Source organism: Bos indicus x Bos taurus, chromosome 2 (assembly GCF_003369695.1).
Source record: "Bos indicus x Bos taurus breed Angus x Brahman F1 hybrid chromosome 2, Bos_hybrid_MaternalHap_v2.0, whole genome shotgun sequence".
NCBI lineage: Eukaryota > Metazoa > Chordata > Mammalia > Artiodactyla > Bovidae > Bos > Bos indicus x Bos taurus.
Genome location: NC_040077.1, coordinates 3758844 through 3765150, shown reverse-complemented (window position 1 = coordinate 3765150; position 6307 = coordinate 3758844). Strand labels below are relative to the sequence as shown.

General features: G+C 49.4%; 1 pseudogene; it reads right to left on the bottom strand.

The window, feature by feature from the left end:
• Nucleotides 1-4016: 4016 nt before the first annotated feature.
• On the bottom strand, nucleotides 4017-4122 carry LOC113881835 (annotated as a pseudogene).
• Nucleotides 4123-6307: the final 2185 nt, after the last annotated feature.

The window sequence follows — 6307 nt, the reverse complement described above, 5'->3', positions numbered from 1 at the left end:
TGAGACCAAGGTGTAAGGGAGTTTCAATAAGGCTGTGTTTGGACCACTATGTAGGGAAGTATCTTGAGGGAATAGGCTCTGAAAGGTCTCTGTTCTTACTTAGAGAGGAGTCTTGGGCCTTGTCCAGGGCTCACGAGCATAACCACCGCCATGGGCTGCTTGCTGGGCTAGGATGGACATCTCAGACTTTCTCTTGCCCTGTTTCCTGCCACATCTTATGGGCCCGTTACCCCATCCATCCTTCCATTCATCGTTGAGTCTATGGCGTGTCCAACGCTGTGATTGATGTTGAGGGGAGGAAGCCCACGTTGGGTGATGGGTTTGGGGGAAGCTGGGATCCTGGGGGAAGGGCAGGACCTGAATTGCTGAGTGGGAGGAATTTGAGAGATGTGAGTGCAGGTGACCTTGCTGAGGGAAAGTGATGACTATGCCATGTGTAAAAGCTGGCAATATGGCTAGCTGGTCTGGAGCAAACAGCTTTCCTGGAGGAGGAGGGAGGGAGGCCAGGAGAAAGGGGGAGGGGAGAGGGAGACACCTTTTCCTGGGTCTCTGCCCATCTTTTGTTCGGTTAACCTTCCAGGCTCAGGTTTGACAGCATCTCCTGAGGCAAGTCCCCCCTGCCTGCCAGGCCAAGACTAGGTTAGATAGGTTAGATCCCCTAGTTAGTAGGTCTTTTAGCCCCATGTGCTTTTTTTAAAAAAACTGAAATTCATATTAAATAACAGTTTGTGTGATTATCTGTTTGTCACCTGTGATCTGGTGAGGGGCACCGCCATGGGCCCTGGGTCATCTCTGACGCTTACTGAATATTTGCACCTGCCTCTGGTTGGAGGACTGGAGTTCTGCCTTTGTCCATTTGAGGAGGTGCTGGCAAGGGATCTGAATTCCCCTCCCAGGGTTGTCACCTAGTGAACCAGTAAGGTCATTACCTTTCTGGTCTTGGTTGTCTCTGAGAAAACAAAACAAATTATTGAAGCAAAGTATCTCTGAGTTTCCTTCTGACTCTGAGCTGCTGTGCATCACTGCAAAGTGATGCCCGTGAGAGGTGGCGGAGCCCCTTTGATCTTGGCTTGGCTGCCTCTTGCTCTGCTCACTCCCTTCTGCCTGTTTCCCTCCTGCAGTCCCACCAGGACCAAGGACTGTGCTGGCAGCTCTGGGGCTGGAAAGCACCCGAGGCAGCATGGGGAGATCTGTTGCCTTGAAAGACTCATGATGATTTTTCCGTTGAGCTGACCTTGAGATGTTAGATTGTTCCTGATTTGTGGGGCTGGCTCTGGGCGGCCGAGTTCCTCATTCTGGGGGTGATGTTTATCTGTGGAGGGATGTGGTTGAGAAGACCAGTGTATGGGTGGTCACACTGTCCACAGACATGCTCCCCCACTTCCTGGCCGTTAGGGGAGATTAGTGATGTGGTGTCAGAAGGTGGAAAGCCACGTCTCTCTTGATTGCGCACAGTACACATGACAGATTATTGGGTTTCCTGAAAATAGAGTTGGTGATTTCTATTGACATTTATGTTAGAAGAACCCGAGTCAGATCGTGCTGATTGTTCTGTGTCTCTGTGGAATGTTTGGCTTCATTGCTGATGACGGGGCTCCCTGAACAGTTGTCTCGACATTGCAGGGATGCCCAAGGGGATAAGGGGCGTGTTCTCACCGTCATCTTGGCCCCACCCAGACAGGAGAAATCAACTCCCTGAAGTGTTTGCCCCGAGGTAGAAAGGCCTTAGAGAGTCCAACGTGGGGTCTTAACTTCTGTGTCTGGAGGGCTGTAGACTAGTCTAAGGAGAAGCTGGTTTGGCTTTGGGCAGTGGCTGGCTGTGCATTTAGAGGCATCTGGTACTGATTTGGTTGCAGAGCAGGCATGTGGATGACTTAATTCCATGTCCTTTTGACAGCTGTGTCAGGGACCATCACACCTCATCTCACCAAGCTACTAGGCCTCATCAGCTGGAGCGGGCATCGTGATGGGGCAGGGGCCCAGCAGAAAGGGTGATGTACATGGCACAAGTCTTGCTAGTTCCCTGGCCCAGCCCCGTACCTCCCTCTCTTGTTCTGCAGTGGGACCCTGTTCCTCAAGGGGCCAAGCTCAAGCTGAGCTCTGAATGGTCTCTCATAGCACACTCCTGTCACCAGGATGTCCTCTCCACTGCGGAAGAGAGGGGACCAGTTGCATGGTGGAAGGGCAAGCACGTTTGCAGGCCTGTTTGGGGTTGGCTGCAGCCACACCATATCAGGGTGTGCTGGATCAATTCCAAAAAAGGCAAGGGGGGGTCGTGAGGGTGCTAGCAGCCTTCTGCGCAGACTTTTTTCTGAGTTCAGGAGGCATCTCTGAAGGATGAGGACTGATTCCTTTGGGAGGTCTGAGCAAGGTGCTGCTACACTGACCCAGGCCAGGGAATACTCCTAATGCCCTTACTCTGGGGGTCCTCACCAGGACTGGTTGACTCTCTCTGATCCTCTCTCTTTGGGACTGCATCCATCCCATCCCAGATGGCCTGGGAATCTAAAGGGTCCCACTCAACTCTTCTCCTGGACTCAGCCCAGGGGCTCCTCAGCTGGAGGCTGTGGGTCCCTTGGCACACAGAAGGCCTGGTGGCTCCCCTACTAGGCCTGGTGGGGCCAAGGGTTGGGACTGCAACCTCCTCTGCAGTCCACCTGCGTGTGTGCTGTGTCTTCAGAGGGCCTTTCCCCAGGGCCCCCTGAGCCTCCCTACAGTACCCAGAGTCCTGCTCAGCATGGGGTCCTGTCCCCACTTGTTTCTGTCCTTCATTTTCCCCTCCACTCCAGTGTCTGTTGGCAACCCAGCCCTGAGCAGGGTGCCAGGCACTTAGTAGGCACCATTTAAAAAACATTAGTCAGTGCATCAAAAGAGCAGGGATTCCACCCAGCCACGTGGGGGAGGGAAGGAGGCTGTGCTGGCAAATCCCGGTAGCCCTAGGACATCCGTCTGACATCCTGAAGTGCAGACTTGGCTGCCTCTCTAGACAGGAGCTGCAAGCCCCCATCCCCCAACCCCCAACCCACCAAGTTGATTCCCTGCTCTCAGGGATGTAGTGGGGGCTCCTCTCTTGGAGCTGAAGTACCTGGCCCAGCCTCCTCATTGGGGTCTTCTGGCCTGGTGACCCGGACTGGACCACAGACGGGAACCTCAGTGTACCCCCACTACTCCTCTGTATTAAAGCCTAGGCAACCCCACCCTCTCCCCTGTGCTGCCTGCCTAGCGGTCCCGCTTCCTGTCAAGGGAGAAGGGAGTAGTTCTGGAATCACTTGCCTCCACTCATCAAGGGCCTTGTCAGGGGAGGGGTGGGAGCAGGGGGTTTGTTGGCACCAAGCACCCTAGCCTTGGCGTGCTTCTTCCTTCCCACTGTCTGGGTGTCCCCAATGTGTTCCAGTATGGGTGGCCACAAGTGTGGGCTTTGGTTTGGGTGCTATTCTGAATCCTTTGCTTAGTAGCTATTGATCTGAGGCAAGCTGGTTTACCTTCCTAAGCTTTTATTTATTTATTTTTTCAATCTGCAAAATGGGCGTATGGATGATATTGGACCTTTAGGGTGCCCTGAATGTTGTGAGCTTAGGGCTTAGCTCAGGCTGGTGCATGTCAGCTGCTGTCCCCACGACACTTGCTGCAATGGTTCCTCTTCTCTTGGGGAGGCTGGAATTAGAGAAAGGCCATCCAGCGGGGTGCTGGGAGAAGCCGAAACCTCCTCTCACTGTGCTGTGTCCCAGAGCCCCAGTTCTGAAATTGAAAGGACATCCTCTACTCAAGAGAGTGATTTGCAAACTGTCTCTGAAACTATTTTTCAAATCGTGCCCGAAGCTTCCGTGAAGCTGCTGTGGGGACTGCCATCAGACAAGAGTGGACTTTGAGTGGACTTTGTACCCTTCTCTTGAATGAGGGCTACTCTTGCTTCTGTAGAGTCTGTCAAATATTGGACTCCACATAATATTTCTTTAAAATACATGACACACTGTTATAAAAATTTGAACATGAATATTTACATAATAAACTTTGGTAAAAGGTTTGGACATAACTGTATTAAAATGACATCATCATCATCACCATTTTAAGCTGATAAGAACAGATCCTACACTAATCTGAGCCAAAAGGCAGAGAAGCAATCATAATCACTTAAAAAATAAAGTTATATAAAGACTTCCACATGTCACTCAGTCTTCTAAATTCTTAGACTTAAAAAGGCATAAAAACATGGCCCCTGCCATCAGGGAGAATAATTAGCAAAACTTCCATAAAAATTGCTTTCATTCACACCTGTGTGTTCATTAAAGCCCATGTGGGTTGCAGATGAAGAAACGGGGGCTGAACTTCTAGAAAATAACACCACCAACCAGTGGGACTCAGCTTTGCCCCACCCCCACTTCTTCCCACCTGAAGTACAGTTTTTAATGTCAGTGAACACACACACACACACACACACACACACAGATACATACACCTACCTTCCCTACTCATTCCCCATTGTCTCCAGTCGTGTCCCCAAGAGCAGGGAGAATGAATATCAGCTTTGAGACAGTGGGTCTGATGTTTAAGACCCACCCCTAAACCAAGGCCTGGGCTGCTTTGTTCTCATATTTGTCTTGTCAAGCAGAGAAATCAAGCTACAATTTTGTGCACTGTGTCCATGCCTAGGGCTTCCCAGTTGGCACTAGAGGTCAAGAACCTGCCTGCCAATGCAGGAGCCAGAACAGACACGGGTTCAGTCCCTGGGTTGGGAAGATCCCCTGCAGAAGGGCATGGCAATCCACTCCAGTATTCTTGCCTGGAGAATCCCAAGGACAGAGGAGCCTGGCAAGCTACAGTCCATAGCGTTGCAAAGAGTTGGACATCACTGAAGCAATTTAGCACGTCCATGCCTGCCATTATGAGAATACTTAGCCTTCCTTGTGTGGGTCCAAAAAAGGGTCCCCTGAGGTGTAACTGGGTTCCCCATGTCCCTGGAGAGTGGACTCTGTCCTTCCCTGGCCAGGTCTGGGTCCAGTTGATGGGCTGTCCTGGGCTCAGTGCCTCAGAGATTTCTTGGATCAGGAAGTCAGCTGCTAAGCACCAAAGGGTCTGAGCCCAGAATCAGAAAAAGCACGAACTCCGGGGCTCACAGTGCTGGTTCTCAGAGTGCTGGCACTGGCAGGCCAGCTGGTGACCTGGGTGAGTCCCAACAGCTCAGTGTTCCCCTCTGGAGGCTGCAGAATTAGATGACAGGGTGTCCACAGGGCTGCTCACACCAGTCCTCTCCTCTGCAGTCCTTCCTGCCAGTCACCACCCTAAACCCCTCCTGGCATAGTTGATGCCAAAAAACTCAGCTCAGAGCAGACTGACTTAGAACCTGCACCCGTGCGCCTGAGAGCCCCCACATTGGAGCTGATGATGGACTAGGACATTTTATCTTTTCTTCTGAGTTTGTTTTTCCCCTTGCTTTTGAATTGTAACTTTGCTGACTGTGTCTCTCCTAATATCATTTAAGTCCATTCCTTTGGGGCCATTAGCTTGGCCATCAATTTCTTCCAGGGTAGGAACATGTCTCACCCTGCTCCCTCTTCCTCTCCTGTCACTGGCTTATTCCCCCAGTGCCTGAAGGGCCCTGTAATCATGCTCATGTGTACATCTGATATACAGAAAACTGGAGAAAAGCAAGAAAATGCACCAGAACAGTAATAGTGGTTGTTTTTTTTTTTTTTAATAAAGGAATTTTGTGGAATTTATGTTTTTCCTTTTTATACTTTTCTGCATTTTCAAACTTCCTCTAAAGTAATATATATTACTTCCATTTTGATGCTTGTATTAATTTTATAATAAGAAAGAGATCTTTAAAAATTACTGAAAAGTAACAGAACAATTTGTATTCTGAGGTAATGCTGTCCAGCTTGATAGAATATGGATGTGTTTCAATTTTTTCCCCATTAGAAAAGAGTTTCATTATTGAAAGGTAAAGGAAATAATTTAAAAGGTAAAGGGAAGGTAAAGGGAAATAATTTAAAAACAGCAACACACAACCTTCCCTCCCATCATTATATTCTGTCAGAGAAACAATGTAAAACCAGGTGGATTTACCAAGGTACCTCCTGGAGACATCCTTTGAATAAAGATTTAAGAATTGTACTTGAATGTGGATCAAATATGCATTTCCCCCTGCATCCTTGGAAGCTTATTTGACTCTAGCACTGCAATCTGATAAAAGCGTTTAAAATCTTGTCTCAGTTGTTGACTGTAAGCCAGTCATTTAACTTTTCTCATCTGCAAAATGGGAATGATGACACTTTTCTGGCCAGGCTGTTGTGAGGCTAATGATGTT